General features: G+C 43.0%; 1 long non-coding RNA gene across 5 annotated transcripts; it reads right to left on the bottom strand.

Moving 5' to 3' along the window:
• Positions 1 to 645: 645 nt before the first annotated feature.
• LOC143990345 (uncharacterized) lies at positions 646 to 25,610 on the bottom strand. Of its 5 annotated transcripts, XR_013277271.1 has the most exons (6): positions 25,353 to 25,610; positions 11,070 to 11,318; positions 8,546 to 8,623; positions 8,325 to 8,346; positions 6,413 to 6,477; positions 646 to 948 (listed from the first exon to the last, which is right to left on the bottom strand). It is a non-coding gene; the product is annotated as an uncharacterized LOC143990345 (long non-coding RNA). The 5 variants fall into 5 exon arrangements; XR_013277270.1 differs by lacking the exon at positions 6,413 to 6,477 and having other exon boundaries at positions 25,353 to 25,607; XR_013277274.1 differs by lacking the exon at positions 8,546 to 8,623 and having other exon boundaries at positions 25,353 to 25,607.
• Positions 25,611 to 27,324: the final 1,714 nt, after the last annotated feature.

Below are 27,324 nucleotides of genomic sequence, written 5' to 3'. Positions count from 1 at the left end.
CCATGGCGCTGTGTTGATTGAATCGCTAACACCAGCAATTTCCCTGATAAATTTACCCCCAAAAAACATATTTTCTGGCAGTGCCCCTCCCGAGACTAGGCTCTGGATCCGCCCCTGCTCTAGACAATACCGTTTTGATTTATGATCTAGGTGCTCTTATATTACAATTGTCCACATTTTTATGGAGTTTACATTTTTTTTTTTTTTTTTTACTTCTTTTAATATTTATTGAGTATCATCAAGAAGAAATCGGTTTGAAGACATGCATTGGTGTTCATTTACGGTTGGTGGATATCTCTATTATTAAAACCATTCTAACATTATTATTTTTTTTTTTGTGCTTTTATAGCGATTTAAAATTGGGACAATGACAATACTAACCTAATCGTATTAGATTAGGTTTTATTTTTTTAGTTTTTGTAATTATATTAATATAGTTGTAAATATGGATGGTGTGTTTATTTGTAATGTGTTTTATAATATGACTTTTTTTTTTTTTACCCCCCCTTTTTAGATATACCTAACTGCTTTATCAAAACCTGTGGTTATGGCACTGGTCATACAACACCAGATATTCAATTATATTAATTTCCCCAAAATCCGGATCAAATCTAACAGTGGTTAAGAAATGCTGGAATGCACAGCCCAATGGTTGAAGAATTTATACCTTTGATACTGGAAGACAAGAGAGGAGACCGATTCCTATATACACTGCCAACACATCACTTTTTTTTTTTTTTTTATAGATTATCAGTAATATTGGATATTGCATTGGAATGCATTTTCTGCACTTGCACCATTTCCTATTCCCAAGATGTTCTGTTTCACCTTCCTCTTTAGTTTCTTTTGATTGCAGCATGAAAATCTTTTGTAATGGATTACATGGAAACGCTGGATCTTTTCTGGCTCTGTATATTGTGACCATAGTTCCTCAAGCAACATTTGTCTCTGTAGCATAAACCAAAAAATATTTTCTTTACCTATTTATGCTTTAGGCCTCATGCACACGGACGTTTTTACAGCCACTTTTTTGAGCTTTTTTTTGCAGCTTAAAAATGGCTGTCCATGTTAGTCTATGGCTTCATGCCCACCTAAGCGTTTTTGAGCTGCAAATGGCATAGACGTTTTTAAGCTGTAAAAAAAACCCAGGACCAGTGCGTTCCGTGGCGTGGAGCTAGAGCTGTAAAAACGCGAATCGCGGGAAAACGCGCAAAAACGCGCACAAACGCGCAAAAACGCACATAAACGCGCAGCATATTTTCTTTGTTTTCTGAGTGCTATAGCCAAGAGATGTGTTTCTTAAAAAACGCTACTTAACGCTAACGCTAAAAAGCGCACAAAAATGCCAATGCAAAACGCGGTAAAAATCTTGTTTTTAACGACGATTTTTCCAGGCATCGGAGCTAGCTTTGCAGCCAGTTTTTTAAAACGTCCGTGTGCATGAGCACTTATAGGTTAATAAATAAAATTAATTTTATTACGAATTTTCAGTTTAATATTTATTCTTGTTTGGCAAAAATGTATTTAACCACCTCAATACAGTGCAGTTACACCCCCTTCCTGACCAGACCAATTTTCAGCTTTCAGCGCTCTCACAGTTTGAATGACAATTACTCAGTCATCCAACACTGTATCCATATGAAACTTGCGTCCTTTTTTCCACACAAATAGAGCTTTCTTTTAGTGGTATTTAATCACTAGTGGGTTTTTTATTTTTTGTGCTATAAATAAAATAAGACGTAAATTTTGTGAAAAAAAATGCCTTTTTCTTCGTTTCTGTCATAAACTATTGCTAATTAGTAATTTTTCTTCATAAATTTTGGCCAAAATTTATACTGCTACATATCTTTGGTAAAAATAACCCACATTAGTATATATTATTTGGTCTTTGTGAAAGTTATAGAGTCTACAAACTATGGTGCCAATCACTGAAAATTGATCACTTCTGATCAGGCCTTCAGTACATCAGGTGAGTCTCATTTCTTGAGACACTAACAAGTCAGGAAAGTACAAATACCCCCCAAATGACCCCTTTTTACAAAGTAGACATCCCAAGGTATTAAGTAAGTAGCATGGTGAGTTTTTGCAAGTTGTCATTTTTTCCCACAATTCTTTGCAAAATGAAGATTTTTTTTTTTTTTTTTACTAAATTGTCATATTATCAGGTTATTTCTCACACACGGCATATGCATACAACAAATTACACCCCAAAATACATTCCGCTACTCTTCCCGAGTACGGCGATACCACATGTGTGAGACTTTTACACAGCCTGGCCACATACAGAGCACCAACATTGATGTAGTACCTTCAGACGTTCTACGAGCAAAAATTATGCATCTCATTTCTCAACCACCTATTACACTTTTGAAGTCCCTGGAGTACCAGGACAATGGAATTTCCCATAAAATTACCCCATTTTGGAAAGCAAACACCCCAACGTATAATCTGTGAGGCATAATGAGTCTTTTGAATGGTTAATTATTTTCCAGAAGTTTTTGGAATATGTGGAAAAAAATTAAAACGCATTTTTTTTTACACAAAATTGTCAATTTATAAGCTATTTCTAACACATAGCATGTATATAGCAAAAATTACACCCCAAAATACATTCTGCTACTCTTCCCGAGTATGGCGATACCACATGTGTAGGACTTTTACACAGCCTGGCCACATAGAGAGGCCGAACATTGAAGAAGTATGTTCAGGCGTTCTAGGAGCATAAATGACACATCTCATTTCATTCCTACCTATCACACTTTTGAAGGTCCTGGAGCAGCAGGACAGTGAAACTACCCACAAAATGACCCCATTTTGGAAAGCAAACACCCCAACGTATATTCTATGAGACATGGGCTGCAAATAGGTACTCGGGTACTCTGATGGCCTGGTGACAAGTACTCGGGTACTCTGATGGCCTGGTGACAGGTACTCGGGTACTCTGATGGCCTGGTGACAGGTACTCGGGTACTCTGATGGCCTGGTGACAGGTACTCGGGTACTCTGATGGCCTGGTGACAGGTACTCGGGTACTCTGATGGCCTGGTGACAGGTACTCGGGTACTCTGATGGCCTGGTGACAGGTACTCGGGTACTCTGATGGCCTGGTGACAGGTACTCGGGTACTCTGATGGCCTGGTGACAGGTACTCGGGTACTCTGATGGCCTGGTGACAGGTACTCGGGTACTCTGATGGCCTGGTGACAGGTACTCGGGTACTCTGATGGCCTGGTGACAGGTACTCGGGTACTCTGATGGCCTGGTGACAGGTACTCGGGTACTCTGATGGCCTGGTGACAGGTACTCGGGTACTCTGATGGCCTGGTGACAGGTACTCGGGTACTCTGATGGCCTGGTGACAGGTACTCGGGTACTCTGATGGCCTGGTGACAGGTACTCGGGTACTCTGATGGCCTGGTGACAGGTACTCGGGTACTCTGATGGCCTGGTGACAGGTACTCGGGTACTCTGATGGCCTGGTGATAGGTACTCGGGTACTCTGATGGCCTGGTGATAGGTACTCGGGTACTCTGATGGCCTGGTGATAGGTACTCGGGTAGTCTGATTGCCTGGTGATAGGTACTCGGGTAGTCTGATGCGTGCGCATTCCCTGTTTAAACGGGAGGCCGTCATATGACAGCCTCCCGCCACAATAGGTGCGCCGCCTGGCCGTCATTTGACGGTCGGCGGTCAGCATCTAGTTAAAGAAAGATGTTTTTGATTTTTATTTAAATAAATAATATTTGGTAGTAATTCATCATGGTTCTTTTTTTTAATTTAATTTTATAATTACACATGTGACACTTCATGATACCTCAAGCTATTTCTAATAATGCTTACACTCTCCCATGTAGTTGCTAACAGAGGGGGTTTCAACTTCAATCTGAGGCAGTATTGCACCCTGCTTTAATAAAAAAAAATTTACATTAAAAGATATTTTCTACTTATCAAGAGCATTGTCAATTTTAAAATTCTTTATGGACACACACTTAGAGATTGCACTTGTAATGCCTACAGGAATGCCTTTAGAAAATAACCCCCCCCCCCCATCCAATGCCCTCCTTCCTGTATTCTCACCTACCCCATCCCTTAGATACCTACGCCAATAAAATGAGGGCTTTTAAAATCAAGCCAACGAATTAACTGTCTTGCTTCCTTGACCACACTTCACAGTCAACATTGGTACGAGAACGATACTCTGGGAAACACACAAAGCAGTCATAAGGGGGAACATGATCGGAATTGGAGCTGGGAAAAAGGAGAGGGGGGAAAAAGAAAGCTCAGCTCTATAGAGAGATTCAGGAATTAGAGCAAAAAACTAGACCTAAGGGGCTCAGGGAAAGACAGGACTTGATGGAAAAAAAAAGAGAGCTAGAGGAATGCCTAGAAACAAGAAATGAAGTCAGCATTTAATAAAATAAATAAGGATAGATATCAGTGGGGAAATAAGCCAGGCAAATGGATGGCAAGAACAGTGAAGGCATATAAAAACAGGACTTACATCCCAATGAGATAGAGGGGGGGGGGAGATGCGATTTGCCACCCCGGAAATCGCAGAAAATGTTCACGCTTACTATAGCACCCTCTATAACATAAACCCCAGAGGCGGAGAAATAGTAAAAAAGAGAGAAATAATAGGGAGGTACCTTCGGAGCCTGGACTTCCCCAGGGGGGAAAAGGAGGATATGGAGGCACTGGAGGCCCCCATATCAACAGAAGAAGTCATAAGAGTAATCAAGAGCATAGCCCAGGGGGGGAAGTCCAGGTCCCGATGGATACTGTATTTTGTACTATAAAAAGTTCCAGGAGTATCTAGCCCCTAAGCTCTGTGAATATTTTAATGCAGTGGGAGTCAGGGAGAGCTTCCGTGAGGAGGCTCTTCTCGCCAATATCACTTTATTATTGAAAGAGGGTAAGGATCCAGCAGCTCAGGAAAGCTACCGCCCCATCTCGTTACTAAACACCGATATAAAGATCTTTCCAAAAGTTTTAGCTGATAGATTGAAATTACTTCTACCAAAATGGCTACATACAGATCAGGTCGGGTTTGTCCGAGGACGAGAGGGGAGAGACAATGCCCTAAAGTCTATATTCTTGATCCAGGAAGCCACCAGGACGGGTATCCCGACAGTACTTATGTCGGTAGACGCCGAAAAGGCTTTTGATAGAGTGGATTGGGAGTTTATGTATGAGACATTGAAGCACCTGGGGTTAGGGGAGAAGATGATGGGATGGATCAGGTCGCTATACACTCACCCGACGGCAAGAATCAGAGTAAACGGCTCCCTTGGAATTATTCAACGGGATGAGGCAGGGATGCCCACTCTCACCACTCTTGTTTGTAATTACTTTGGAGCCCCTCCTGGTGGCAATCCAGAGGAATCCAGACATTCAGGGCATTCGGGTGAGAGAGAGAGAGAGAATACAAAGCATCGGCATATGCAGATGATGTATTACTTTACATAACCCCCCCAAGAACAACCATCCCGACACTCCTCAAGGAATTAGAGCAGTATGGGAGGTTATCGAATTTTAAAATAAATATGTCTAAGTCAGAGATCTTGAATCTGAATTTAACAGAAGTAGAACAGAGAGCCATTACAGCCCACCTGCCGTTAAAGTGGTGTAAGAGAGAGCTGAGTTATTTGGGCATAAAATTGACAGCTCAAACGACCAATCTCTATGAAGCCAACTATTTGCCCCTTCTCAATAAAATCAAAGACCAGCTGAACAGTATACAATACAAAACACTTACTTGGTTGGGCAAGATAAACGCAATTAAAATGTTTATACTGCCAATGGCAATCTACACATTTCAGATGGTACCAGTACCCCTTCCCTCAAGTTATTTCAGTAAACTAAAATCTGTAGTGGTGAGGTTTATCTGGGGGGCGTAAAAACACACGTATTGCGTATAGCACTTTGGTGAAAGCTAAAGATAGGGGAGGAGTTGCACTGCCAAAATTTAAAAAATATTACGAAGCAATAGCAATTTCTAGATTAGCGGACTGGCTCCACAATAAGAAAGAGAAGAGCTGGGTGGAGTTAGAAACCACACTGAGTAGGACAGACACAGGCAAGATGATATGGATACCACCCCAGTTTCGAGATTTAGGAGTAAACACGAGCACTTTAACAAAAAATACATTAAAAATTTGGGACAAAATAAATAAGAGACATGCGTGGAGCCATAATTCTCCACTAATGTCTCTTTTAGACACAAATTATTTCCCACCTGGGAAGGATGCGCGCTTATATTTCAGCCGGTGGGCAAAGAGGGAGGAAATAACACTGCAAGATGTGATGAAGGGAAATAGCATATGCACTTATAGGGAGATTTCACAGGAATGGGGGCACAAACCACTAGATAAATGGAGACACACGCAAATTTTACATTTTACACAAGGCTTACCAAAGCCACTACGAGGTATAACACAACTCAGACGTTTGGAGAAATTGCTACGATCACCGCAGAGCCTAGAGAGAAGGATATCCAAAATATATAAAATATTGAGACGGGAGGCGGATCATGGGTACCCGATTTATCTTGAGAAATGGGAAAGGGAGTTAGGTCCAATAAGAAATGACGAGCATAGGGACAAAATAATTAAAATGACACACCTATTACCAAAAGACGTACAAACGATAGAAATGTCCTACAAGGTATTAGCAAGGTGGTACATGACTCCCCAAAGGGTACAGAAAATCAGAGGAGACGGCCTGACTAACTGCTGGAGGGGTTGTACGGTACCGGGGACTTTCAAACATCTTTGGTGGGACTGCCCTAAAATAACAACTTATTGGGATAAAATAATAGAAATAATATCTGTGATAACTGGGGATAGGATCGAAAAGCTCCCATGGACATGCCTGTTCCACAATACAGAGAAAGGGGTGGCACAATATAAACAAACACTAACCCCATACTTGCTGAATGCAGCAAAAGCCTTGATCCCATGCCACTGGAAAACCCAACAGGTTCCAACAGTAAAGGAATGGGTTAGGAGGATTGAGCGGATGAGATTAATAGAAGAATCAATACACACGATGGAGGAAACTAGGGGAAAATTTCAGAAGACATTGCAGCAATGGTTTACATTTATGAAAATGGAGAGATATTGTTTGATGCTAGAGGGTAATGAGGATTGAGAAAGTGTGGTGTGAGAGAAGGGGAGATGGAGGGGGGTCCTATACTTTTTTGTATTTTTTTTTCTTTCTCTTTTCTTTTTTTCTTCCTTCTGGGTTAGGGAGGGTAATGTTAAGTTATAGATAAATGGAATGGTAAACATAGCAGTTTAAGCTATACATGTGTTGGTAAGATTGATAATCTGTATAATTTATTTATGAAATGTATTGTATTAAACTTTAAAATAAAAGAGATATAAAAAAAAAAAAAAAAAACACTGGTACGAGAAATGGTCTGTCCAATAGGTTTGTCTCCCCCTTCCTCCTTTACATGCAACATTTCCATTGTCAAAGCGCAACACGGTTCAAGCATGCACATTGGCAAACTAGCTGTGAAGTTGCAAGGCTCCAATTGGAGTTATAGCTACCCTTATCTGCCTTCCCACAACTGTTTTTGACAGGTACATGTTTCCACTTCCATCTGTCATAGGCGAGGTTTGGTACGTCAAACGTTAGAACCTCCCTCCTTCTTTGCCCCCATGACATTTGGAGAGTGCATCATGATTTGCGCATGCACATTAGGGATATGACCATGAATCCCAATGGATTCAATGCCACTTTCTGATACTGGTCATGGTGGCGGCAGCTACCAACAGCTGATCTGAAAAGACATTGCAGCCTCACTGGACAGGTAAGTGTCCATAGATTAAAAGTCACCAGCTACTGTATTTGTAGCTGTGGATTTTACATTTATTTTTTGGCACACACTGAAAAAAAACATTAAAAGAGAATTGTGGTGTTTTTTTTTTGTACGTTATACTTACCAAGGTGGATGCAGCATGCGACCGATGCTGCATCTGTCCACCGGCGCCTTGCACTGAGAATAGAGCAATCAAACATCGCCAATGGGGATCCGTGAGAACCGAGCCAATCGGAGAGCTGCTGCCTGTCACTCAGCGGCTCTCCACTGAGATGGCTCGCAGTCCAAGCACCTGGCGCATCCAGACTTCCAGAGTCGGGATGACACGGTGCCTGGACTGATCTGTGTGATGTCAGCAGAGAGCGGACTTCAGACCAGCTGAAAATGGGAGAAGCCCAGCCAAACGAGCTCATGCATGACTACAATACGAAGTACAGACATGTAACTTTTACATTATAAACATTGTAAGTTTGTTTTTGAAATTTAAAAAGTAACTTACCATTATTTTTTATCAGTAAGATCTGTTAGATGTAAGAATAAAAAAAATATTATTAGATCACAAAAAATTATAAATTAGGTTAAATGAGAAATAACTAAAATTATATTTTGTATAGTTAGTAAAGAAAAAATGTATATATGTACACACATAATATGTATAGTAACGCACATATAATGAAACAAAAAGTGTTTGTGTATAGGTATATATAAATACATACATACCGGACACTTTACTATGTACAGCTTTCACAGCACCGTTTTGAGTGCAGAACTGGAAGGAGACATCAGAAGATGAGAACACTGCAGCCATAAAGGGATGGACATGGTCAGCAACAATACTCAGGTAGGCCGTGGTGTTTAAATAATACTCAATTGGTACTAAGGGGTCCAAAGTGTGGCAAGGAAAATATCCCCCCCACCATTACACCCAGGGCTGGTGCTACCACTAGGCGGAGTAGGCAGTCGCCTAGGGCGTACTACTCCCCAGGGCGCAGCCACAACCTCTGTATGCCTCCAATCCCCCAATGTCTCACAGCAGTGTGTGTGTGTGTGTGTGTGTGTGTGTGTGTGGAGGAGGGGCAGGGCTCGGTGGAGATCAGAGCATTGAGAGGTGCAGCATCTGTTAGCCGACCTCCCGGCCAGCGGGGACACCAGAGCAACACCGCCCAGTGTTGAGAGCCTCGGATGTAATGGTCGATGAAGCAGAGGTAAGGAGGAGGGAGGATCCTCACTATCTACAGCAATCTGGGGGGGGGGGGGGGTGAGTAGTGCAGGAAATAAGAAGTCAGCTAAGTAGGTCAGTATGTGTGTGTGTGTTTGTAATGGTCAGGTAGGTAGGTCAGTGTGTGTGTGTGTAATGGTCACATAGGTGGTTCAGTGTGTGTGTTTAATGGTCAGGTAGGTGGGTCATTGTATGTGTAATGGTCAGGTGGGTAGGTCAGTGTATGTGTAATGGTCAGGTAGGTGGGTCAGTGTGTGTGTGTAATGGTCAGGTAGGTCAGTGTATGTGTGTGTGTCAGGTAGGTGGGTCAGTGTATGTGTAATGGTCAGGTAGGTCAATGTATGTCAGGTTGGTGGGTCAGTGTGTGTAATGGTCAAGTAGGTAGGTCAGTGTATGTGACAGGTAGGTAGGTCAGTGTATGTGTCAGGTAGGTGGGTCAGTGTGTGTTTGTGTGTAATGGTCAGGTAGGTCAGTGTGTGTGTGTGTGTGTGTGTGTCAGGTAGGTGGGTCAGTGTATGTGTAATAGGTAGGTCAGTGTATGTGTCTGGTAGGTGGGTCAGTGTGTGTGTGTAATGGTCAGGTAGGTCAGTGTATGTGCCTGGTAGGTGGGTCAGTGTGTGTGTGTGTGTAATGGTCAGGTAGGTCAGTGTATGTGTCAGGTAGGTGGGTCAGTGTGTGTGTGTAATGGTCAGGCGGTTCACATATTGCAAAGGCAGTAGAGCCATGGGCAGAGCCAATGGGGGGGGGGGGGGGGGGGGCGGCAAAATGAGGTTTCGCCTAGGGTGTCAAAAATTCTTGCACCAGCCCTGATTACACCCCCACCACCAGCCTGAACCGGTGATACAAGGCAGGATGGATTGATTCATGCTTTCATTTTTTTTAATGCAAATTTAAAACCCTACCATCTGAATGTTACAACAGAAAATGAGACTCATCGGACCAGTCAACATTTTTTAATCTTCTATTGACCAAATTTGGGGAATCTGTGACAATTGTAGCCTCAATATCATCATGTACTTAGATGACTGGAGTGGCACCCAGTGTGGTTTTCTGCTGCTGTAGCCCATCTGCTTGGAGTTTCAATGTGTTGAGCATAAAGAGATGGTATTCTGCATACCTTAGTTGTAAATAGTGGTTATTTGAGTAAATGTTGCCTTTCTAAAATCTGTACCATTAAAAACTCTGAACTCACATATGAAGTAGGGATTTTAACACACACATAACAAATGGTCCATAATGGAGACACACGCACCACACCCCCATATCCATGCTCCTATATCTACAGGCAGGTTGATGGATGCATGGATTACAACGTGGGGTTGTTTATTTTTGTAAGCATTTGATTAGAGCCCAAAGGCTCTAATAGGCTTCAAGAAAGGGTGACCATGGCGCAGAGAGCACCGTGCTCAAAGCCCACCCACTTGTGTGACATTAGCAAATTTAAACTCGTTATTGTGACACTAATTTCCTCTTGGTCGATCATGGGAAAAGGGTCCTGAGACACAACTGGGTGGGAGTCCTACCTAAGACCCGATTGGCCGTGATAATAAGCAAACGGCAGGACTCGGGAGAGATGCAGGGGTAAGCCACCGTAGCCATGACATGGATGGGGTAAGTGCGGGACTGGCAGGCAGCAATGGGCGAGCAAAGTGGCGATCGAACAATGCATATATTAATTTTGTTGCTGCGATTATTATTATTTTTTTTTATGAAAAGCTGTACAGAAAAAAAAGTAGCCGCTGGGTGTAGATATACATATACACACACACACATATTATATATATATATATATATATATAGCGAGAGAGAGAGAGAGAGAGAGAGAGAGAGAGAGAGAGAGAGAGAGAGAAAAAACACACACACACACACACACACGTATATAACTATATATATATGTGTGTGTATAACAAGAGATATAGATATATACACACACACATAACAAGATATATATCTCTTGTTATGTAGATATATCTGCACAGAAGCAAATGATTTCGTTTACAATTAGTATATTTTTAAGCCTCTTACCTTTTGCTGCTGGTGTCTGTTGTTATAAATGCAGTATATTTCCTGGTTCCTGGAAGGAGGAGGCGAGGAGGGGTTTGCATAGCTAAGGGGCGGCAACTTCCTCTGGCACTGCAGTTGCTATGGAAACCCGACCTGAAACCTATTTCACCGCTTGTGCAGCAATGAGCATGTGCGAGATTTGCAAGGCTGAGATCCAGGAAGAAATACAGTCTGGCTTCAGATGCCCACACCTAAGATGGCCACGGTCTGCTGAAAGTTTATAAAGTTACAAAATGCTGTAATAACCTAACAAAACGGACCTTTGATTACAGACTAACTTTACTAGAATGCTTTAAGCTTGTGTATGATAGGTTATTTTTATTTAAAAAGTCACATTTTGGCCGGAAAACCACTTTAATACCTTGGAATGTCTACTTTCTAAAAAGGGGTCATTTGGGGGGTATTTGTACTTTCCTGACTTGTTAGTGTCTCAAGAAATGAGATACACCTGATGTACCGAAGGCCTGATCAGATATGATCAATTTTCAGTGATTGGCACCATAGATTGTAGACTCTATAACTTTCACAAAGACCAAATATACACTAATTTGGGTTATTTTTTACCAAAGATATGTAGCAGTATAAATGTTGGCCAAAATGTATGAAGAAAAATTACTAATTAGCAAAATTATGACAAAAACAAAGAAAAAGGCTTTTTTTTTTTTTTTTACAAAATGTAAGTTTTTTTATTTATAGCACAAAAAATTAAAAACCCACTAGTGATTAAATACCACTAAAAGAAAGCTCTATTTGTGTGGAAAAAAGGACACACGTTTCATATGGGTGCAGTGTTGCATGACTGAGTAATTGCCATTCAAACTGTGAGAGCGCTCAAAGCTGAAAATTGGTCTGGACAGGAAGGGATTAAATTGATTTGCAGTTTATAGTACAACAGATCATCTTAATATATAGTTCTACTAGGCATAGTATGCACTCTCTTACCCTATGGGAATGTGTTTGTATGCGTGGTGAGAAAATGCAGTGCTATTCCATGAGTCTCCTCCCTTAGTTTTCCTTATATCTGAAGTAATAAGAGTAGAAAGAAATAGCTGTGGACAGTAGGTTAGGAGAAAGGACATCAAAAGAGGAGAGAGGAAAGGAAAAACACTGACATGTTTAAGGTTTGACATGTTAGGTATTCATTTACTCGGTGCAACCTCAGCTTTTATATTTTACCAAAAATTGACAGAGAAAATTGAGTACTGTCTGTGATACTTTTTTTATTTGCACTAACATACAATTTTTCAGGACAAGCTTTCGAGGTATGTCCCCTTCTTCAAGGTCCAAGCAGTACTGATTTACAATTTTGAAGCAGAATGTAAAAAAAAAAAAAAAAAAAAAAACACACATCTCTGAGGGAAAGGAGATAAAAAAACTAAAAACACACATATAAAATCAATGGCAATAAAGATAACAGCATAGTTAGTGAGAAAAGACAGAGGGAGAGTTATGGAATCATCCAATGCAAAAGGTGCAGCAAAGAATCTTATGTTGGTGAAAGAGGACAGAAGTTGCAAGCGAGGATGAATTTACACAGACATACCATCAAGGATGGGACATCACTTTTCACAACCAGACCACGCTATAGAAGACCTCAATGTTTTAGTTCTTAAAGGGAATTTCAGAACTATCCAGGAAAGGAAAACATTTGAACTAAGAATGATAATTCTTTTTGACTCAAAAAATAATGGCCTGAATTTAGATTTAGATATAGGTTTCCTTACCCATTATACTAAAGTTTTACGACCCCCTCAGTGACTAGCACCCCCCTCACCTCCATTCCATAGCTCTCCCTCTGTCTTATCTCACCAACTATGCTGTTATCTTTATTACCATTGAGTTGTGTTTTTTGTTCTCTCCTTTCTCTCAGAGAGGTGTTTTGTGTTTGTTTTTTTACATTCTGCTTCAAAATTTGTAAATCAGTACTGCTTGGACCTTGAAGAAGGGGACATACCCCCAAAGCTTGTCCTGAAAAATTGTATGTTAGTGCAAATAAAAAAAGTATCACAGACAGCACTCAATTTTCTCTGTCATAATTGCACTAATACTGCTACAATCACATTAAATAACAAAAAATGGGGTAATTTTTTGTTTTTGTAGCCCCCCAAAATGAACTTTTATTGTGGATTTTTTTTTTGTGACATTTTTTTTCCCTAGACATTTGCAGTAATATTGTGTGACAAATTAGAACTGGAACTACCACTATTTTGTTCCCTAGGGTGTTTGCTTTCAGAAAATATATCATGCTTGGGGGTTTTACATAATCTTAAAGTCCCATTTTTTTTTTAAAGATGTGCTGTGTCCATCAGTGCAACACTATCACTGCCACCTCATCTGCCGCACACCAGCGCCGCCTCCTCATCTGCCGCACAACAGCGCCGCCTCCTCATCTGCCGCACAACAGCGCCGCCTCCTCATCTGCCGCACAACAGCGCCGCCTCCTCATCTGCCGCACAACAGCGCCGCCTCCTCATCTGCCGCACAACAGCCCTGCCTCATCAAAATAAAAATAGTACTTATTTGCAAAATTTTATAACAGAGGTAAATTACCACCAAAAGAAAGCTCTGTCTGTCTCATGACGATTGTCATTCAAAGTGTGACAGCTCTGAAAGTAAGAAATTGGCCTGGGCAGGAAAGGGGTGAAAGTGTCCAGTATTAAAGTGGGTAAAGCAACAATAAGCTCTGCCATTAGGATCTGTGTTCAACATTTACAAACTGGAGTTGAAAGGTACTTTAGCTTGCTGAAAGCTCTGCAAACGCATTGCTTGCTGTGCACAGTGCTCTTATACATGCTGAAGCCCATGTGAAAAAGGCCTAAATGACATTCATTTTATGTAAGCGTATGAAGGATTCAACAAGCACCGCACCTAAAACTGGACAGGTGTGAACGGGGCCTAAGGAATGAATTAGGGAGGAGCAAATGAATGACAGGATCTCCGCAGTCTTGCCACTATGCCATTCAGAGACCTTGTACTACTATTCATTCACAAAGGGGGCAAGTAAATGGTGCAACTCTTCACTCAAGCAGTGCCTGTTATAAAGCCATAGCAGCAGTCTGCAGGAAATAAGTTTTATTTTCATTACTCTCACAAGTGGGCTGACAATCCACTGTATGGATCAACAGGTACTCTTTATAGAGGCATCCGGGTCTAGTAGATTGCAATGCCTCCTCTGCTTCATACAGCCAGTAGGTATAAGGTAGACAAAGCACATGGCTTCTGGGGTCATGATTTTACAACTTGGAACCCAGAAATACTCTGAGGACTTCAAGGTACATTCTTGATTCCCTGCAGCCATGCTAGGCTCACAGAGGAGCCACTAGGGAGGATTGGGAGGGGGCTCTGCAGTGTTCTACCTATAGGATCCTTGCTGAGTGACCATCAAAAGCATCTGATTAGAGTGTACTGTAAAGGCCCCTAGGGACCTGGTGGTGCCCATCCTCTGGCCCAGGAGCCTCTGATCATCTCCTGTACAAGGTCGGCAGTCTCTGACCATCTCCTGTACCAGGTCGGCAGTCTCTGACCATCTCCTGTACCAGGTCGGCAGTCTCTGACCATCTCCTGTACCAGTTCGGCAGTCTCTGACCATCTCCTGTACCAGGTCGGCAGTCTCTAACCATATATATCAAAAAGGAGTACACCCCTCACATTTATGTAAAAATTTTATTCCATCTTTTCATGTGACAACATTGTCAACCAAGTGTCAAGCTGCTGCGGTGGCAAGGCCATGCGTACAACCCCAGTACTCCTTTCCAGACTTGGGGTATGTAGCACACTCAATCCTACACCAAAGAAAAATAAAAAAAATAAAAATAAAAGATGACAAGTGTCAAGCCGCTATGGTGGCCAGGCCGTGTGTACAACTCCAGTACTCCTTTCCAGACTTGGTGTATGTAGCACACTCAATCCTACACCAAATAAAAAATAAAAGATGACAAGTGTCAAGCCGCTGCGGTGGCCAGGCAGTGCCTACAACCCCAGTACTCCTTTCCAGACTTAGGGTAAGTAGCACACTCAATCCTGGAGTAGAAAAAGAAAAAAAGGATGACAAGCGTCAAGCTGCTGTGTTGGCCAGGCAGTGCGTAAAAACCCCAGTACTCCTTTCCAGACTTAGGGTATGTAGCACACTCAAACCTAGACCACAAAAATAAATAAAAAAGTATGAAAAGTGTGAAGCCACTGTGGTGGCCAGGCAGTGCGTACAACCCCAGAACTCCTTTCCAGACTTAGGGTATATAGTACACTCAGTCCTAGACCAAAAAATAAATAAAAGGATGACAAGTTGCGAACCGCTGCGGTGGCCAGGCAGTGCCTACAATCCCAGTGCTCCTTTCCAGACTTAGGGTATGTAGCACACTCAATCCTAGACCAAAAAAAACAAAAAAAAGAGTGTCAAGCTGCTGCAGTGGTAAGGCTGTGCCTACAACCCCAGTGCTCCTTTCCAGACTTAGGGTAAGTAGCACACTCAATCCTGGAGTAGAGAAAGAAAAAGAAAAAAAGATGACAAGTGTCAAGCCGCTGCGGTGGCCAAGCTGTGCGTACAATCCCAGTACTCCTTTCCAGATCTAGGTTATGTAGCACACTCAATCCTAGACCAAAAAACAAAAAAAAAAAAAAAACAAAAAAAAAAAAAAAAAAAAAGAGTGTCAAGCCGCTGCGGTGGCCAAGCAGTGCGTACAACCCCAGTACTCCTTTCCAGACTTAGGGTATGTAGCACATTCAAACCTAGACCACAAAAAAAAGGATGACAAGTGTCAGGTTGCTGTGGTGGCCAGGCAGTGTGTACAACCCCAGTACTCCTTTCCAGACTTAGGGTAAGTAGTACACTCAATCCTGGAGTAGAGAAAGAAAAAAGGATGACAAGTGTCAAGCCGCTGCGGTGGCCAGGCAGTGCGTACAATCCCAGTACTCCTTTCCAGACTTAGGGTATGTAGAACTCTCAATCCTGGAGTAGAGAAAGAAAAAAGGATGACAAGTGTCAAGCCGCTGTGGTGGCCAGGCAGTGCCTAAAACCCCAGGACTCCTTTCCAGACTTAGGGTATGTAGCACACTCAATCCTAGACCAAAAAAACAAAACAAAAAAGAGTGTCAAGCTGCTGTGGTGGCCAGGCAGTGCATACAACCCCAGTACTCCTTTCCAGACTTAGGGTAAGTAGCACACTCAATCCTGGAGTCGAAAAAGAAAAAAAGGATGACAAGTGTCAAGCTGCTGTGTTGGCCAGGCAGTGCGTAAAAACCCCAGTACTCCTTTCCAGACTTAGGGTATGTAGCACACTCAAACCTAGACCACAAAAATAAATAAAAAAGGATGAAAAAAGTGTCAAGCCGCTGCAGTGGCCAGGCAGTGCCTACAACCCCAGAACTCCTCTGCAGACTTAGGGTATGTAGCACACTCAAACCTAGACCACAAAAAAAAGGATGACAAGTGCCAGGTTGCTGCGGTGGCCAGGCAGTGTGTACAACCCCAGTACTCCTTTCCAGATTTAGGGTATGTAGCATACTCAATCCTGGAGCACAGAAAGAAAAAGAAAAAAAGGATGACAAGTGTCAAGTTGATACGGTGGCCAGGCCGTGTGTACAACCCCAGAACTCCTTTCCAGACTTAGGGTAAGTAGAACACTCAATCCTGGAGTAGAAAAAGAAAAAAGGATGACAAGTGTCAAGCTGCTGTGGTGGCCAGGCAGTGTGCGGAAAAACCCCAGTACTCCTTTCCAGATTTAGGGTATGTAGCACATTCAAACCTAGACCACAAAAAAAGGATGACAAGTGTCAGGTTGCTGCGGTGACCAGGCAGTGTGTACAACCCCAGTACTCCTTTCCAGACTTAGGGTATGTAGCACAGTCAGTCCCAGACCAAAAAAATAAATAAAAGTATGACAAGTATCAAGCTGCTGTGTTGGCCAGGCTGTGCGTACAAACCCCAGTACTCTATTCCAAACTTAGGGTATGTAGCACACTCAAAGCTAGACCACAAAATAAATAAAAAAGGATGAAAAGTGTCAGGCCGCTGCAGTGGCCAGGCTGTGCCTACAACCCCAGTACTCATTTCCAGACTTAGGGTATGTAGCACACTCAATCCTGGAGTAGAGAAAGAAAAAGAAAAACGGATGACAAGTGTCAAGCCGCTGAGGTGGCCAGGCAGTGCGTACAAGCCCAGTATTCCTTTCCAGACTTAGGGTATGTAGCACTCTCAATCCTGGAGTAGAAAAAGAAAATAGGATGACAAGTATCAAGCTGCTGTGGTGGCCAGACAGTGCGTAAAAACCCCAGTACTCCTTTCCAGACTTAGGGTATGTAGCACACTCAGTCCTAGACCAAAAAAATAAATAAAAGGATGACAAGTTTCAAGCCGCTGTGGTGGCCAGGCAGTGTGTACAACCCCAGTACTCCTTTCCAGACTTAGGGTAAGTAGCACACTCAATCCTAGACTCAAAAAAATAAATAAAAAAGATTTTAAAAAAGGATGACAAGTGTCAAGCCGCTGCGGTGGCCAGGCTGTGCGTACAACCCCAGTACTCCTTTCCAGACTTAGGGTAAGTAGCACACTCAATCCTGGAGTAGAGAAAGAAAAAAAATGGATGACAAGTGTCAAGCCGCTGTGGTGGCCAGGCAGTGCGTACAAGCCCAGTACTCCTTTCCAGACTTAGGGTATGTAGTACACTCAGTCCTAGACCAAAAAATAAATAAAAGGATGACAAGTGTCAAGCTGCTGCGGTGGCCGGGCAGTGCCTACAACCCCAGGACTCCTTTCCAGACTTAGGTTAGGTAGTACACTCAATCCTGGAGTAGAAAAATAAAAAAAGGATGACAAGTGTGAAGCTGCTGTGTTGGCCAGGCAGTGCGTAAAAACCCAAGTACTCCTTTCCAGACTTAGGGTATGTAGCACACTCAAACCTAGACCACAAAAATAAATAAAAAAGGATGAAAAGTGTGAAGCCGCTATGGTGGCCAGGCAGTGCGTACAACCCCAGTACTCCTTTCCAGACTTAGGGTATGTAGTACACTCAGTCCTAGACCAAAAAATAAATAAAAGGATGACAAGTGTCAAGCCGCTGCGTTGGCCAGGCTGTGCGTACAACCCCAGTACTCCTTTGCAGATCTAGGTCATGTAGCACACTCAATCCTAGACCAAAAAAAACTAAGTGTGAAGCCGCTGCGGTGGCCAGGCAGTGCGTACAAGCTCAGTACTCCTTTCCAGATTTAGGGTATGTAGCACATTCAAACCTAGACCACAAAAAAAAAGGATGACAAGTGTCAGGTTGCTGCGGTGACCAGGCAGTGTATATAACACCAGTACTCCTTTCCAGACTTAGGGTATGTAGCACAGTCAGTCCCAGACCAAAAAAATAAATAAAAGGATGACAAGTATCAAGCTGCTGTGTTGGCCAGGCTGTGCGTACAAACCCCAGTACTCTATTTCAAACTTAGGGTATGTAGCACACTCAAAGCTAGAGCACAAAAATAAATAAAAAAGGATGAAAAGTGTCAGGCCGCTGCAGTGGCCAGACTGTGCCTACAACCCCAGTACTCCTTTCCAGACTTAGGGTATGTAGCATACTTAATCCTGGAGTAGGAATGATGTCTCCTCCCCCAGTCAGTAACACCACTATACAGTTTGAACACACTGAGGGAACACACATTTAAGCCATTCCCCGCCAGTGACATTTGCACAGTAATTAGTGCATATTTATAGCACTGATCGCTGTATAAATGTCACTGGTCCCAAAATAGTGGCAAAAGTGTTCCGATCTGTCTGTCGCAATACTGCCAAAGAAAAAAAAAAAAAAAAAAAAAAAAATCGCAGATTACTGCCAGTAATAGTAAAAAAAAAAAAATTAATAAATAATAAAAATGCCATAAATCTTTCCCATAGTTTGTAGACGCTATAACTTTTGTGCAAACCAATCAATATACACTTAATGCGTTTTTGTTTACCAAAAACATGTAGAATATATATTGACCTAAACTGATGAAGAAATTTGTTTTTTAAAAACACTTTTGGTGATATTTATTACAGGAAAAAGTAAAAAACATTATTTTTTTATTTTTTTTAACCACTTCAGCCCTGGACCAATAAACAGCCTAAGGACCAGAGGTCTTTTTACAATTTCGCACTGCACTGCTTTAACTGGTAATTGCGCGGTCATGCAATGTTGTACCCAAACGAAATTTGCGTCCTTTTCTTCCCACAAATAGAGCTTTCTTTTGAAGGTATTTGATTGCCTCTGCGATTTTTATTTTTTGCGATATAAATGGAAAAAGACCGAAAATTTTGAGAAAAAATTATATTTTCTACTTTTTGTTATAAGAAAAATCGAATAAACTCAATTTTAGTCAAACATTTAGGGCAAAATTTATTCAGCCACATGTCTTTAGTAAAAAAAATGTCAATAAGCGTATATTTATTCGTTTGCGCAAAAGTTATAGCGTCTACAAACTAGAGTACATTTTCTGGAATTTACACAGCTTTTAATTTACGACTGCCTATCTCATTTCTTGAGGTGCTAAAATGGCAGGGCAGTACAACCCCCCCCCCCCCAAATGACCCCATTTTGGAAAGTAGACACCCCAAAGAAGTTGTGGAGAGGCATGTTGAGCCCATTGAATACTTTTTTTTGTCCCAAGTGATTGAATAATGACACAAAAAAAAAAGTTTACAAAAAGTTGTCACTAAATGATATATTGCTCACACATGCCATAGTTATATGTGGAATTGCACCCCAAAATATATTCTGCTGCTTCTCCTGAGTACGGGGATACCACATATGTGGGACTTTTTGGGAGTCTAGCTGCGTACGGCACCCCGAAAACCAATCACTGCCTTCAGGATTTCTAAGGGTGCAAATTTTTGATTTCACTCCTCACTACCTATCACAGTTTCGAAGGCCATAAAATGCCAAAATAACACAACCCCCCCCCCCCCAAATGACCCCATTTCGGAAAGTAAACACCCCAAGGAAGTAGTGGAGAGGCATGTTGAGCCCATTGAATATTTTTTTTGTCCCAAGTGATTGAATAATGACACAAAAAAAAAAGTTTACAAAAAGTTGTCACTAAATGATATATTGCTCACACATGCCATAGTTATATGTGGAATTGCACCCCAAAATATATTCTGCTGCTTCTCCTGAGTACGGGGATACCACATATGTGGGACTTTTTGGGAGTCTACCTGCGTACGGCAACCAGAAAACCAATCACTGCCTTCAGGGTTTCTAAGGGTGCAAATTTTTGATTTCACTCCTCACTACCCATCACAGTTTCGAAGGCCATAAAATGCCAAAATAGCACAAACCCCCCCCCCCCAAATGACCCCATTTTGGAAAGTAGACACCCCAAGCTATTTACTGAGAGGCATGTTGAGTCCATGAAATATTTTATATTTTGCCACAAGTTGCAGGAATTTTACAATTTTTTTTTTTGCACAAAGTTGTCACTAAATGATATATTGCTCACACATACTATGGGCATAAGTCAAATTACACCCCAAAATAAATTCTACTGCTTATCCCGAGTACGGGGATACCACATGTGAGGGACTTTTTGGGAGCCTAGCCACGTACGGGACCCCGAAAACCAAGCACTGCCTTCCGGATTTAAATATAAAATGCTACCAAACAAACTGTTAGCGATCGCAGGGATCAAGCCTGACTCTGCGATCGCTGCAATTATGTGTTTAGTGTTTTGTAAGTGACAGTGATCGATTGATACTGCACTTGGGTGTGGGCGGAGGGGCAAAACGCAGGTGCTAGCAGGTATCTGGGCTGATCCCGCTAACAATGCGTTTTTTTGGAACCCTAAACTGCTGGGGACGCTAGTATAGATCTGATCAGATCAGATATTGATCTGTTCAGATACTATACCACTATGGGAGGTGTATGCTTTGTGCGTGGGTGTTAGCGGTACTGGCACTAACCTAGCGCTGCCTGTGGCGACGCAGACCCTGACTCTAAAACCTAATTGATATCACCCGCCGGGTGATCAGGGGGTTAAACCTTTATTGGGTAATAAATGGTGGGTGCCCTGATGCTATAAAAAGCAAACTAACCAGAGTCACCCGTAACACTTATACGATGATCACTGGTGAAAGGGTTAACTAGGGGCAATCAGGGGTTCAAATTTTTATTAGGTAGTATATGGGGGTCCCTGGTGCTATATAAAAACCTGACGGGGAACCTAAATAACTAACTGGCTAACCAGCGTTACCAGTGACACTTATACTGTGATCGCTGGTGAAAGGGTTAACTAGGGGCAATCAGGGGGTTAAAACCATTATTGGGTAGTATATGGGGGTACCTAACGCTATAAAAACCTGGCGGTGAACCTAAAAAAATAACTAGCTACCTAGCGGCACTAGTGACACTAATGCAGCGATCAGAAAAACGATCGCTTAGGGACACTGGCAAAAGGGGGTGAAAGGGTTAACTAGGGGCAATCAGGGGGTTAAAACCATTATTGGGTAGTATATCGGGGTACCTAGCGCTATAAAAACCTGGCGGTGAACCTAAAAAAATAACTAGCTACCTAGCGGCACTAGTGACACTAATGCAGCGATCAGAAAACGATCGCTTAGTGACACTGGCAAAAGGGGGTGAAAGGTTAACTAGGGGCAATCAGGGGGTTAAAACCATTATTGGGGTAGTATATTGGGGTCCCTATCGCTATAAAAACCTGGCGGTGAACCTAAAAAAAAAACTAGCTACCTAGCGACACTAATGCAGCAATCAGAAAAATGATCGCTTAGTGACACTGGCAAAAGGGGTGAAAGGGTTAACTAGGGGCAATCAGGGGTTAAAAGCATTATTGGGTAGTATATCGGGGTACCTAGCGCTATAAAAACCTGGCGGTGAACCGTGTGCCTGTGTGTGCCTACATGTCAGTGTAGTGTTGGCGCACACTTACTTTGTCTTCTCCTCGTAGTCCGGTCAAAAGACCGCCCCGAGGAGAATGAACATCACTTCCTCCCTGCCTGTGTATACAATACACAGTGGGAGGAAGATTCTCATTCGCCAGGAGCGATCGAGAGGGGATGGCCAGAAACCACGGCATCCCCTCATCCCGGATCGCTCCTGAAGCGAACCGGACCACCGTATCCAGCGGGAGGGGGTCCGATCCGACCCCCACCCCGCTGGAAGGCAGGCATGTACATGTACGTGCTTGTGTCTGCCTGTGCCATTGCGATGACGTACAATGGCAATACGGCGGTCCTTAACCACTTCAGGACCGCCGTATTGCCAATGTACGTCAGCACAATGGCACAGGCAGGCACAATCACGTAGATGTACGTGATTGCCTTCCAGCGGGTGGGGTCCGATCGGACCCCCTCCCGTTGGATACGACGGTCCGGTTCCCTCCAGGAGCGCTCCGTGATGAGGGGATGGCCGTTCGTTTTCGGCCACCCCCTCTGGATCGCTCCTGGCCAATGAGAAGCTTCCTCCCACTGTGTATTGTTTACACAGGAAGGAGGAAGTGATGTCATTCTCCTCGGGGCGGTCTTTTTGACCGGACTACGAGGAGAAGACTAAAAGTAAGTGTGCACCAACACTACACTGACATGTAGGTACACACAGGCACACAAACCCCCCCCCGATCGCCCCCCGATCCCCCCGCCCCCCCCCCCCCCCCAGTCACAGTGTCACTGATTGCATTGATCATTTCTTTACTGATCAATGCATTCAGTGTCAGTTGTGACAGTAAAAACTGTCAGGACAGTTAGTGTTAGGTCCAGGGTAGCCCCCTATCACCCCCCAATAAAGATTTAACCCCCTGATTGCCCCTAGAGTTAACCCTTTCACCCCCTTTTGCCAGTGTCACTAAGCGATCATTTTTCTGATCGCTGCATGTGTCGCTAGGTAGCTAGTTATTTTTTTTAGGTTCACCGCCAGGTTTTTATAGCGCTAGGTACCCTGATATACTACCCAATAATGGTTTTAACCCCCTGATTGCCGCTAGTTAACCCTTTCACCCCCTTTTGCCAGTGTCACTAAGCGATAATTTTTCTGAACGCTGCATCAGTGTCGCTAGTGTCGCTAGGTAGCTAGTTATTTTTTTAGGTTCACCGCCAGGTTTTTATAGCGCTAGGTACCCCGATATACTACCCAATAATGGTTTTAACCCCCTGATTTCTGCTAGTTAACCCTTTCACCCCCTTTCACCAGCGATCACAGTATAAGTGTCACTGGTGACGCTGGTTAGCCAGTTAGTTATTTAGGTTCCCCGTCAGGTTTTTATATAGCGCCAGGGACCCCCATATACTACCTAATAAAAATTTGAACCCCCTGATTGCCCCTAGTTAACCCTTTCACCACTGATCACCGTATAAGTGTTACGGGTGACTCTGGTTAGTTTGTTTTTTATAGCATCAGGGCACCCACCATTTATTACCCAATAAAGGTTTAACCCCCTGATCACCCGGCGGGTGATATCAATTAGGTTTTAGGGTCAGGGTCTGCGTCGCCCCAGGCAGCGCTAGGTTAGTGCCAGTACCGCTAACACCCACACGCAAAGCATACACCTCCCGTAGTGCTATAGAATCTGAACAGATCAATATCTGATCAGATCTATACTAGCGTCCCCAGCAGTTTAGGGTTCCAAAAAAACGCATTGTTAGCGGGATCAGCCCAGATACCTGCTAGCACCTGCGTTTTGCCCCTCTGCCCAGCCCACCCAAGTGCAGTATCGATCGATCACTGTCACTTACAAAACACTAAACACATAACTGCAGCGATCGCAGAGTCAGGCCTGATCCCTGCGATCGCTAACAGGTTTTTTGGTAGCATTTTATATTTAAATCCGGAAGGCAGTGCTTGGTTTTCGGGGTCCCGTACGTGGCTAGGCTCCCAAAAAGTCCCCCACATGTGGTATCCCCGTACTCGGGAGAAGCAGCAGAATTTATTTTGGGGTGTAATTTGACTTCTGCCCATAGCATGTGTGAGCAATATATCATTTAGTGACAACTTTGTGCAAAAAAAAAAAGTTTGTAATCTTCCCGCAACTTTTGGCAAAATATAAAATATTCCATGGACTCAACATGCCTCTCAGTAAATAGCTTGGGGTGTCTACTTTCCAAAATGGGGTCATTTTGGGGGTTTTGTGCTATTTTGGCATTTTATGGCCTTCGAAACTGTGATAGGTAGTGAGGAGTTAAATCAAAAATTTGCACCCTTAGAAATCCTGAAGGTGGTGATTGGTTTTCGGGGTGCCGTGCGCGACTAGACTCCCAAAAAGTCCCACACATGTGATATCCCCATACTCGGGAGAAGTAGCGGAATATATTTTAGGGTGCAATTCCACATATAACTATGGCATGTGTGAGCAATATATCATTTAGTGACAACTTTTTGTAAAAAAATTTTTTTTTTTTTTTTTGTCATTATTCAATCCCTTAGGACAAAAAAAATAAATATTCAATGGGCTCAACATACCCATCAGCAATTTCCTTGGGGTGTCTACTTTCCAAAATTGGGTCATTTGGGGGGGATTTGTACTGCCCTGCCATTTTAGCACCTCAAGAAATGAGATCGGCAGTCATAAATTAAAAGCTGTGTAAATTCCAGAAAATGTACTCTAGTTTGTAGACTCTATAACTTTTGCGCAAACCAAAAAATATACGCTTATTGACATTTTTTTTACTAAAGACATGTGGCTGAATACATTTTGCCCTCAATGTATGACTAAAATTTAGTTTATTCGATTTTTCTTATAACAAAAAGAAGAAAATATCTTTTTTTTTCCCAAATTTTCGCTCTTTTTCCATTTATATCGCAAAAAAAAAAAAAAAAATCGCAGAAGCAATCAAATACCATCAAAAGAAAGCTCTATTTGTGGGAAGAAAAGGACGCAAATTTCATTTGGGTGCAATATTGCATGACCGCGCAATTACCAGTTAAAGCAGCGCAGTGCGAAATTGGAAAAAGACCTCTGGTCCTTAAGGTGTTTATTGGTCCGGAGCTGAAGTGGTTAAGTGGTTAAAGTGTAGATTTTTTGCTTCTGGCGCAAAAAATAAAAACCACAGAGATGATCAAATAACACCAAAATAAATCTCTATTTGTTGAAAAAAAAAAAAAGTGACACAAATTTAGTTTGGGTACAGTGTCATAACGACCGCGCAATTGTCCGTTAAAGTGACGCGGTGCTGTATCGCAAAAAATAGCCCGGTCATTAAGGGGGTAAAATCTTCTGGCACTGAAGTAGTCAATGTAAAGAATTGTTTTTGCTAATAAAAAAAGAATTGCAGACACTCACGCTCCGGAAGCTCCTTGTATGTGACAGTGATTCATAAGCAATCGGCATGATATCCGATGTGGACGGGGAATCCAGGTAAACACATAGGCACTCTTCACCCCGCGCCGTCCATCTGCAGTTCAGCCAGCTAGTGCTGACAACCTGATGCAACGGCTGATCCGTTCGGCGCATGCGCAGTTCCATCTTATACTATTCGACAGCCTGACAGACTCTAACAAGTATTGCGCAGCCGCAGCTCATAAATACTAATCAGCTGTTCCTCTTCGGAGACTTTCGGCGTCTCCTTTCTCATCCAAGGATCGCACGTTATCTGATGTGGGAACAGGTTTTTACAGAACACCGGGATTTCTCTAGCTGATAATTCCTGTCCGCAGTAGAGGAGCCATGTTATCGTAGACGGAGGCAACAAAATCATTAAAAAACAGGAATACATATTAAACATTCACATATTAAATATTAATAGCTTATTAATTATGAATAGAAATGACGAAAAAAGCACAATATATAGAATATATAATAATAAAAAAAAATATATATATATATATATATATATATATATATATAGGAAAGATAGCGGGAAGAAAATACGTGACTCGGGATTAGCTACAATCACGTGACGGATTACGTACAGCTGTGAACTAATGGACCGTTACACGTGACGTCACGGGCAGCAAGGGTATAAATAGAGTCAGGAGCCGACGGCTCGCTCAGTCTGTTCCCGGCTCTCGGCAGGACAACATCGTTATTTGCGCGCGCTGTTCGGAGCTGCTGGCGGACTACTGTACAGATAACGGCAAGTCATTACCGGCTCCGGTGTAGTGTGCCATCATGTGCTATGAGATCCTGCCAGGCTGTGCCATCATGATCGCCTGTCATGACGGTCCCTGGAATCTCCACCATATTAATTGAGCGATATGTATCCGGCAAGGACAGGAGAGTTGCTCGGTATTCATGCCCATGGTACATTATGTAGAGGGACAGGCGAATTTCTTCGGAACAGTTGGTTCCAATCAAAGGGTTTGGAAACTTGACAAGATGTGAATCACTGACAGACCTTCTATCCCACTGGCAACTGTTAACTATGAATGTTATTGACCAACATTAACCACTTGCTTACTGGGCACTTAAACCCCCCTCCTGCCCAGACCAATTTCCATCTTTCAGCGCTGATGCACTTTGAATGACAATTGCGCGGTCATACAACACTGTACCCAAATGACATTTTTATAATATTTGCTAAACAAACAAAAAAAGATGAAAAAAAAAAAAATCATGTTTAACCACTTGGGATCCGCGCTATTGCCATATGACGGCATTAGCGCGGACCTACTTTTCCGGGACGACGTCTATTGACGTCGTCCCGTGTACGAGCGGCCTGCGCGCCCCCTGAGGGGCGCGCGCGGCACGCTCTGTGATCGGCGAGTCCATGAGACTCGCCTGATCACCGATCCGTGCAAGGGGTCGATCCTGACCCCTTATCACGTGATCAGCTGTCAGCCAATGACAGCTGATCATGTGATAGAACGGAGCCGGTAATCGGCTATTATTCCTCCTCGCGCTGATAGCGCGAGGAGAAAAAAAAAAAGCCGATCACCGGCGGCCGTGATCGGGACATCAGTCCCGATCATGGCCAGCAATACAAGCGACCACCTGCCCCCTGCCAGTGCCCACCTGCCGCCTGCAGTGCCATCCTGAATAAAAGTAAGTGCCCCCCGTCAGTGCCACCCAGCAGTGCCCACAGTGCCACCCACAGTGCCCACAATCTGCCTCAAAGGTGCTGCACCCCAGTGCTGCCCAGCAGTGCCGCCCATCAGTGCCACCTATCAGAGCCCATCAGTCCCATCTATCAGTGGTACCTATCAGTGCCACCCATCTGTGCCACTTATCCGTGCCATCTTATCTGTGCCCATCTTTGCCCATCAGTGCCGCCTTATCTGTGCCCATCGGTGCCGCCTTATCTGTGCCTATTAGT

Source organism: Lithobates pipiens, unplaced genomic scaffold (assembly GCF_037356315.1).
Source record: "Lithobates pipiens isolate NorthernLeopardFrog02 unplaced genomic scaffold, aLitPip1_a1.2 Scaffold_18, whole genome shotgun sequence".
In the NCBI taxonomy this organism is placed as follows: domain Eukaryota; kingdom Metazoa; phylum Chordata; class Amphibia; order Anura; family Ranidae; genus Lithobates; species Lithobates pipiens.
This window is presented reverse-complemented; position numbering and strand designations above follow the sequence as displayed.